This window comes from Brassica napus, chromosome C2, assembly GCF_020379485.1.
Source record: "Brassica napus cultivar Da-Ae chromosome C2, Da-Ae, whole genome shotgun sequence".
Classification (NCBI taxonomy): Eukaryota; Viridiplantae; Streptophyta; class Magnoliopsida; order Brassicales; family Brassicaceae; genus Brassica; species Brassica napus.
Window position 1 is genome coordinate 41956174 of NC_063445.1, and position 10581 is coordinate 41966754.

At 36.3% G+C, this 10581-nt stretch overlaps 1 long non-coding RNA gene across 1 annotated transcript; it reads left to right on the top strand.

Moving 5' to 3' along the window:
- The first annotated feature begins 603 nt into the window (after window positions 1–603).
- Window positions 604–2893, top strand: LOC125581702. The gene is made up of 6 exons (XR_007319403.1): window positions 604–1187; window positions 1287–1394; window positions 1560–1769; window positions 1862–1914; window positions 2097–2218; window positions 2484–2893. It is a non-coding gene; the product is annotated as an uncharacterized LOC125581702 (long non-coding RNA).
- The last annotated feature ends 7688 nt before the right edge of the window (window positions 2894–10581 follow it).

The following is a 10581-nucleotide window of genomic DNA, read 5'->3' on the forward strand; positions in this document are numbered from 1 at the left end:
CCTCGGAATTTCCTCGGAAATTCCTCAATATATTCCGAGGATTTCATTTTCCATCGGAATGTCCGTCAGAATACCGCTGTTTTCTTGTAGTGCTACAAGTTCACCAACCGATAAGAATTATTTATTTTATCTTTTAAAAAAAGAAATAAAATATTGTAAATGTACATCATGATTTTAAAATTTTTAAAAAAGTAAAAATAAAAAAAAAATAGTACTAGTTACAAATTTTTTTTAAAAAATGTTTTAATACCATCAGCAAAAACATTAAACCCTAAACCCTAAGTCCTAAACCTTAAACCCTTGGGTAAACCCTAAACCCTTGGGAAACCGTAAACCTTCGATAAATCCTAAACTCTAAATCAAAAACAATAAACACTAAATCTTAAAACACTAAACCCTTAATCCTAACCCTTAAACCCTTGGATTTATTATTTTCGAGATTTAGTGTTTAGTATTTTTAATTTAGGGTTTAGAATTTATCCAAGAGTTTATCGTTTACCCAAGGGTTTATGGTTTATCCAAGGGTTTAGGGTTTACGATTTAGGGTTTAGGGTTTAATGTTTTGGTAACGGCCTTAAAAATATTATAAAAAAGTCTTTTTTTTTTGCAACTAGTACTATTTTTTATTTATTTTTACTTTGTTATTTTAAAATCATGATATAAATTGACAATATTTTGTTTCTTTTTTAAAAAGATACTAAATATGAAATAACTAATTTCTATTGGTCGGTGAACTACCCAAGAATAACAAATATATAAATCATATATCTTATTATATTAAGGAGTGTTTTGCTCCTTCCTAGGTCCTCCATGTAGGAATTTACGTCAGAAAGTCGAGTGTTGCCGAGTCGACACGTGTCCTGTTCAACAACGCATTGCGTTTCATTTATTTGTGTCTGCAATACATGTGGGCTTTAGTGTGTGTTCGGGCTTAATGAACCCAATCCGGATAAAGAGAAACACCAGTTGTTATGGAAACGCGTTGTTTCTGATTTAGGGTTCAACCCGTTCTTAATCTCCCCCATTCGAGAGCTAATCTCAACCTAAGGTTTCTCTGGTGTTGTTTCATCTTCTTCCTAACAATCCGAGAAACTATCAGTTACAGATTCATCCTCTTAAATCCACCACCCACGATCTACCTTGAATCCGATCTTCACGCAAGGCCGTGGAACTGCGACTATAAAAAAGTAACCTTTCCTACTATGGGAACCATCTCCTCATTCCATTTGTTTAAACTTATTTTCTGTAAAATGGCTAAAGCAACCATTTTTCTTTCCGATTTGAAGACCGGACGAGTACGGCACAATAGGAGGAGGAAAGCGGTAGCGACGGAGGAGAGGAGGATCAAGGCAATGAGGGACCAGCCGTGTCCGGTTTGAATCCGGTTGTTTATTGTAATATTTCCGTCCCTTAAAACTCATGTTCATCATTATTTTGAACACACAGGTTGATTAGATTCATATTTATCAGAATTATGCTTTTAGTATCATAGTTTTCCTCTTTGCAATATGATTTGAATTTGTTGTTCATTATTTTATTTTTTTTGTAATCGTTTTCAGGCAACACTCATTCCAGTGTTCATTGTCTTCCCACCTACAAGTGACTGGGTTCTATGTTTTACTTTGATTTCACTTGGTGTAATCAGAACTTTTGACTGTCAGACTCTCTTCAATTGATGCGGTCCAGTGATGAACCCGGTTTGATGAGTTAACCAAACCGATTACACCCATTCCTGAAGAACACTTCGGGTTCCTTAATCACAGTGAACGGTTTGGCCTAATCAACACCAATACCTAGAAAAAGTCTTATTTTGTTTCTTGATGAGTTACTGCTCAAAATCTTGAATCTTTTTTCTGTTTAGGTCACTGTATGAACTCCAAGAGTTTCTGAAACCAAGCGTAAGGAGAACAGCAGGTAAAGCATGCTCGACAAAGAAACCATATTTTCTTAAATCAAGTCTTTCTACAAAATTTTTGTATAGTTTTGTTTCGTCGTCAAAGAAGATAGTAAAGCTTATAACTTGCAATCTTATTTTTTTTTTAAACAATTTCTTTCTTGATATAATCTTCTTAATGAGATTTCTATACATTTGATAGTTTGAGGAAGGAATGGTAGAGTTTATTGGACTGCTGAAGATGGCTGTCAAGGAAGGTATTAACTTAGCTATCAGGACTTGATGTGAAGTGATCCTTATGTTGTTTTCAATCTAGGGAAGCAAGTAAGTGTATCTCTTTGTGACTGTTTACTAACCTGCATCTATAGACTCTTTGTGGATCTTAAAAGCTATTGTCATAATTTGTTGATTGTTAACTTCAAACAATAGTTGTGAATAGTAATTTGAACCCCGTATGTAATCAAGAACTTATGATGTCTGTTCCTAAGAGCTATGGTCCGGTAAAACTGGAAAGCCTATTAACCTAAGCACTTTTGCTATTGACAAAAAGCTGTTGTAGATATCTTATGGGTTTCTCTGTTGATTGCAGCAAGTTGATATCTAGCCTCTGATACATTCTGTGCTGATGACATAATGGGAGAAGCTCAACTTGATATCCAGCCTCTGATAACATCTGCAATGGCGTTTGGGGATCCATAGATGTTTGGAGATATTCAGATTGGGAAATGGCTAAAGTTGCATGATAATCCGCCAATAGATGACAACATCATTAACATTGTTGATGGGAAAGTGAAGCATGCAGGAGGTTTAGATCAAGCTTCAGGGTGTAAAGTCTGTAGAATTAGAGCTGGAAATGGAATGGCTGCCACTTGACCAATAATACTAATACCTGTAGATTCCACTTTATAAACTTACACTTTTTGCAATAAGTACATTGATTTTTTTTGTTGAAACATTTTTAGATCTCTCATTTCTTTACACAAAAATATTTGTTTGTAATGTTTTGTTTCTTGGTGGTTATATCTTACAAAGTTACTGATAAGAACTTGCGAATATATTGATCAACAACACTCCGATTACACACACAAGAACTAAGACTCCTTGGATTGTTCAAGAATCCCTAACTCTCCCAGATACATCCACCACAAGATGCATAATGATTCAGTTACAATTGATCAACTATATATAGTGATCTGACTCTCTCAATCCCTACAACTCTAACTGAATCTTTACTTTCATTCTACAGATGCTAGGTCACTCTTTGGGGATGATTGGAAGGAGCCGTAGTTTTATATTTTTGCTTTAGAAATGAAACTGTAGATGTTTTTTGTTGTGGCTGTAGATAATTTTATTGTAGAATATTAGCTATAGGTTTAAAAAGATTCAATGACTTACATATAAATTTTGTAAAGCAAAAAATAAGTGCTCTAGATTTATGGTTTTCCACAGCTAAAAATAAATAAAAAAGAAAGAAAAATTCGTAGCTCTAAAAAATCTTTACAAAACATAATTGACAAAAAAATTAGACTGTAAAACTAATTTAGGCTGTAGAGAAATCTTGAACCACTTCTAAAGCGCTTGCCAATCGAACCCAAATATCTTCTTATTCTTATGCAAGTGCCATGTCAGCAGCTCCTCACGTATCAGTTACACATTTGTATATGGTACGGTTGACTTACACTCTAGAAATATATTTATCTGAATACTCATAATTAATATATGGTTTCATTGTATTTACCAAACTTAAAATAATGTTCTGTAACAGTGAATTATGTATTTACTTATTGGATTGTTTAAATTAGTGATTCCAAACAAATAAAAATAAAATAAACTATCAATAAATTTCATAAGTATGTACAAAAAAGAAACAAATCAATGTTTTGAGAATTTAACCTAGCTGAAATAATAAAAATTATATTATATTTGTTATATATATATATATATATATATCATACTCTCTTTGCTATATAAATTATACACTGATATATGTTGTTGTATGTATTATTTATAGTTATTGTGTGTTGTCCTTGAGAAAGCACAAACGATTATCAGACATAAAGTGTTGAAGAAGTCATAGGCTTTATCGGTTACATTTTTACTCTTGGGTCTTCATGTTAAGACGATACAAAGAGCGTAAGCGTCGTATTAGTGTGTGACCATAATCAAGTTTTGTTTCCCTAAGAACCTTCGTGGGTGTCATCAAACAAATCCCATATTTGATAAACTGATAATCACCGTTTTGTATATATGATTAACTGATATGAACTTTTCATTCTCATGCCTATCATTAGTTAGGTATCTTCACTATTATTAAAATAGTTAAAACATGGAAAAACTTATTCGGTTATATTTACTACTCCCCCTGTTCCTAAATATAAATTGTTTAGGTAAAAGCATACATATTAAAAAAATTACTTTTTGTCTAGAAAATATCATTAAAGTTATAAATTTATGGTTTTCAACTAATTACAAAATAGATTATTAAATATGATTGGTTACACAGTTTTTAATAAAGTAAAAGTTACATAAAAACTGAAAACATCTTATATATTGAAACATCAAAATTCTCTAAAATATCCTACATTTAGGAACAGAGGGAGTACATAATACTAAACTAAACTAACTTTTGTAAATGTTGATAAGTTTCACGAAAATTCACATATACCAACAAAAAAAATTATGGTGATGATTGTTTAGTTTGTTTTTAGTTCTTGGCTTTTGGTTTTTAGTTTTTAGATTTTGGTTTTTAAATTTTGGTTTTTAGTTTTACAGTAACTTTTGGTTTTTTGAAAAACCTGAATGGTTGTTTTAGATTTTGATTTTAAAGTTAGAAAAAATTACTATTATGACTAAAAATAAATAATTATATATTAAAATTGATTTTTAAAATAAAAGACAAAAAAAAACTGTTATAAAATAAAATCGAATAGCTACATGTATACCTACATAGATAACTAAATTAAACTTACAAAACAAACTAAATAAAATTTTAATTATATTTTATGAAATATGGTAAGAATGAATAAAATTTATTAAATTCCAGATTTACAAAATAAATATTAATATCTGGAATTTTAAATTATATTTAATTTTAGACAATGAATAATTATATTTTATATTAACAGAATAAAATATTTTTTTAAATGGTAAAAATGCATAAAATTTATATATTTATAACATACAAAGTAATAGCAGATTCTAAATTTGATTTTTTTTCTATCCAATTATTTCTTTTAAATATTAGTTATAAGTAAATTATTTTAATAAATGCGAAATTACTGAACCAATAAATAAAAATTAACTATTTATGTATTATCAGCAAAAATATGTAGATTGGTTTATTTTGAATTTTAAATAAATAATCCATAAATATAAAAATATTTTAATAAGAATAAAAAAATACAAAACCCACGTACAATATTTAAAAACTATATAAAATAATCAATATTTTGAGTATTAAACCTAACCACAACAATAAAAACTCAAATCTAGTTACTATATAAAAGAAAAGTTGAGCAAACACTTAAGAAAATGTATACCATTTCAATCATGAAAATCATGTCATGTGATACACTAAAAATGAATTCTTGCTCCTGTCAAGTTAACAGTGGTAATTGTAATATTTGAGATTCAATCCAGATGACTAGTTTAGTCTTTACTCTTATGAGTTCAATATTAAGCTGGAAAACAAGTGGGGTTTTAAAATCAATGGCGATGCAAGTAACTAGAATACCTAGAGATTCAAATTCGATTTAAATGAAAGCCGGCCTAGGGTTGTTCATCGGGTGTCAGTGCGGAACCAAACAACTATTCAAGTGTAATGAGGTGTAGTCTAGAACTCGGATCACTCGGATAGAACAATCCACTATCATGGACTTGTTCCCTTTGCTGATCGGTCTTGAGTCCTAAACTCTCACTTGGAACAAGACGCGATAGCAAGCCTTAGAGATCAGGTCCGATTAGTTCACTTAATACCCTAATATCTACTCTCGCTGATTAGGGATATGAAGCTCATTCAATATATGTCAATTTATCTCCTAAGCGGTTAGCTAGGTGATTAAACTTGAGATCAAACATTAAGTGATCAATTCAATGCAAGCAGTAAGAACAATATGAATGAAGAACAATTAAAATCACTTATTTGCGTTTAGCTCATGCGATTGACACCCTAAAACCCTAAGCAAGCTTAGCCGACTATTCAATCATAAAGCAAAGTGATACAGACATGATTTCTGAATAAAACTTCATATAAAATAAAGTAGAAAGACAAGGGTTCAGGATGATCTTCTCGTGAAAATGAGAGATGAAGCCTTCTCCCTTACAAGTTGCTAAATCGCCAAAATAGTTCTAGGTTTCTTGCCAAAACTAGCGTAGTCAAAAAGAAATGATAGGATAGGCTTTTTATATGGAGGCGCCGGTGGTAAAGAGAGAAGAGATGGAATCTAGGGTAAACTTCCGAAATCTTGGAAGTTTCCTTAGTGATTGGGAACAGTCAGACGCTTGTTCTCTTCGGGAACAACCTTCGGATTGGTCTGACTGGCTGTTATGCGTCGGATATTCCAAAATGACATCTTTCTTCATGGAACTCTCTTCTTTGCTATTTCACCTGCTCCAAACCTAGAATGATATCAAATAAGCATGAATTAGGACTGAGAATTAACTCAAAGCACACATATAATGGTATTAAAAACACCATATATCAATTTCCCCAGACTGAGATCCTTGTTTGTCCTCGAACAAGGCCAAGCCTCAAGAGCAGGGAAAAAGGTTTGAAAGAGTGGGAACTCGCCTGTCTTCAATAACCATACTCTTACCACACGTCTCTAAACCATACAAGTTGTAGACTCAGATCACACACCCTTACCACAACACCCAGGATCGCTGTTCGAAAATCAGCTCCATACTCTGTATCTCATACCTGAAAAAGGGTACACTATCGAGACAAAACTCCTTAAATTCAATTAAGAACGGCGTGAGTTTCTCATCACATGCACTATTCAGGGTAACGGGCTAGGTGAGGAACATGCTATTTCATGGTGGAGCTAAGAGTATTTAGGGGCTACCAATTTTAAGTGGATGCAGGATATCGCGCAAAATAGCAGGAGAGGACAGATCCATTGATGTCCACATCCCTTACTCGTTTCTGCTTCACGGGTGCAGTTTTTCTCTCCTTCGGATCAACCGTGGGACTGTTCTTCAGTTTTTGACTTCCTTTACCTAGTCCTCAAAAATTGGTACCAACTCCTTGCTCAACCTTCCCAGTGGTGTGTATTTTTCGGATTCACCTTCCCCATCTCCATCACCATAAAAACAATATATATATATATATATATATATATATTTTTACAAGGTGATGGGGTTGCGAGGGAGAGGCAACAGAATGAATGTTTTACAGCCACTGGTGGTTTATTCTTTTGTTTCTCACTGGTCGCCATTGTTCCTCTGGTTAGAACATGCACCCATAGACTGTTCTCTTGTTAGAGCATGGTCTCATCGACTGTTCTCTTCATGTTTGATCTCTCTTCTCTGAATGTATGGCATTAACGAGTAAGAGGCTGCGTCGATCATTTCCTCTCACATATCTGCACATATGACACTGAAAACAGAGTTCATGAGGGTGAAAATAAAGGCTTAGGCGCAAGGTGGGAACTAGCTAAAGATGAGCTAGCCACTAAGGATCAGCAAGATTGGTAAAAAGAGTAAGAAGTCCTGAGTGTAAGTCTCGTTTCCCTGATCTAGTGCCCATAACAAGAAGAATTTCAGTCAAGATTAGATTCAAGTTAGGTGGATTTGAGTCTACCCAGTGTAACCTGATCGGTTGAGAGCTTCTGGAGAATCAAATGAGATAAGTCAGGGGTGTTCCAGGTCCAAGTGTGGGTCTTTCATCACTGCTAAGGTCACTGGATAAGAATGTTAGAGCACGAGGTGGTTAAAAGATTATCACAACACAAGGTCCTAATTCCCACAAGAGTTTTAGCTGACTCGATCCTAAACTGACTCAATAAAACATCCAAATGACATAGGGACTGACTCAGAAATAAAAACATAGAGTTCGGATGGATAAAAGAATGGATAGAGAAAATTCCTGGTGGACTCAATCGGACTCGCCGCTCTCGGCTGGATCAAGCGAACGTTTGTTGCGCGAGCGAGACAGGAAAGAGGTAGAGTGATGCCTTAAATAGGCGAAACCCTAACCGCTTCCTTTTATCCCCTTTTGTTATATATTATTATTATTATTATTTTTTTTTTTTTTTTTTGGTCCGAGACACTTACCTGGAACAGGCGATGGGTTGTTCCACTAGGAAAACAGTCCTTCGGTTGTTCTGACTGAAGTGTTCGGTTTTTCTTGTTTTTGACCTTCAAACTAAATCTGAAAATAAATATAATAGACTATAGAAAACAATATATACACTCACCAGTGGGTTGCCTCACACCAAGCGCTTAGTTAAAGTCATTAGCTTCACTTGGCTCAGCCGGTCAGGCTGATGGGGGATCGCTTAGGGGAATTTCTTCACCCTCTGCGATAGTGGAGTCAGCAAGGTAATGCTTGATGCGCTGACCATTGACGACGAACTCGTCTCCCTTTCTGTCCAGCAACACAACAGCTCCGTCAGGTCGGATTTCCTTAATGGTGAAGGGTCCGGACCATCTAGATTTCAGCTTTCCTGGGAACAGCCTAAGTCTGGAGTTGAAGAGCAAGACCTTATCGTTTGGTTCGTAACGTCTGGCAATGATTCACTTGTCATGGTAGGTTTTGGTCTTCTCCTTATAAATTTTGGAACTCTCATAGGCAAGGTGCCTTATCTCTTCCAGCTCATGGACTTGGATCATGCGCTTCTCAGTTGCTAGCTTGATGTCAAAATTCAGTAACTTGACCGCCCATGCAGCCTTGTATTTGAGCTCGACAGGAAGATGACAAGCCTTACCGTAGACTAGGTGATAGGGGGTGGTCCCTAGCGGCGTTTTGTAGGCTGTTCTGTAGGCCCAGAGAGCATCGTCCAGCTTAAGCGACCAGTCCTTGCGCGAGGTATTGACAGTTTTCTGGAGAATGTTCTTGAACTCCCTGTTGGAAACTTGAACCTGACCACTCGTCTGGGGACGATAAGTGATAGCCACCTTGTGTTTCACCCCATTCTTCTTCAACAGGCCCTGAAATGCCTTGTTGATGAAGTGTGTTCCGCCATCGCTAATGACCACTCTAGGCACCCCAAATCTCAGAAAGATGATGGAGCTGAACATCTTAGTCACCACTTTTGCATCATTAGTGGGACTCGCCACTGCTTCTACCCACTTGGAGACATAGTCAACGGCGACCAGGATGTACTCGTTCTTGAAGGACGGAGGGAATGGTCCCATGAAATCGACTCCCCAACAGTCGAACACCTCAACTTCTAAAATGTAATTTTGAGGCATTTTATTCTTTTTGCCGATGTTCCCAAGTCGTTGGCATGCATCACATCGAGCTATGTAGGCGTGAGCATCTCTGAACATAGTTGGCCACCAGAAACCTGCTTGGATGATTTTGGAAACCGTTTTGAATTTGGCGAAGTGCCCTGCATAAGAGGAACCATGGAAATGATGTAGAATCCCTGGAATATCTGCCTCTGGAACACACCTTCTGAATATGCCATCCTTGCAATGTTTGTACAAGTACGATTCATCCCAAACATATTGTCTCGCCTCTCTTAAGAATTTCCTCTTCTCGTTTCCAGTGAACTTATGTGGTTCCTTTTCAGCAGCTAGGAAGTTCGCAATCTCAGCAAACCAGGGGAGGTGAGAGTACTGCTTTTGGATCGCAGCTACTGGTTGTTCCGGTACGCGAGAACAATTGGATGTTATGCTCAGGGGTTGTTCCGCGAAGCGCAGACCAATCGCGTTGACGTGTTCCACTGTGTGTTCTTCATCAAGAGTTGTGTCGTCATCAATCCTCATTCTGGACAAGTGGTCTGCAACCCCATTCTCGACTCCCTTTTTGTCTTTTATCTCGAGATCAAATTCTTGGAGAAGAAGAATCCACCTCAACAACCTCGGTTTTGCATCCTTCTTTGTGAGCAAGTACTTAAGAGCAGCATGGTCTGTGTGCACAATCACCTTTGATCCCACCAGGTAGGATCTGAACTTCTCGAATGCAAAAACAATAGCCAGGAGTTCCTTCTCAGTCGTAGCGTATCTGCATTGAGCTTCATCCATGGTTTTGCTTGCGTAATAGATCACATGAAGTTTCTTATCCTTGCGCTGCCCAAGGACTGCTCCAACTGCAAAATCGCTAGCATCAGTCATGATCTCAAAAGGGAGATCCCAGTCTGGCGGTTGTACAACAGGTGCGCTGACTAGAGCTCTTTTGATCGTATGGAACACAGCTAAGCACTCGCTGTCGAAATCAAACTTGATCTCCTTGCAGAGCAGTCTGGTGAGTGGTCTCGCTATTTTTGAGAAATCCTGGATGAACCTCCTGTAAAACCCTGCGTGACCCAAGAAGCTTCTGATAGCTTTCACAGTTGTTGGTGGCTGCAAGCTCATCATCACCTCGACCTTTGCCTTATCTACCTCAATGCCTTTCTCGGAGATCTTATTCCCTATAACAATCCCATCTCTGACCATGAAGTGGCACTTCTACCAATTGAGCACCAGATGTTTCTTCTCACACCTTTTGAGTACCCTGCACAAGTTTGAAAAACAGACACTAA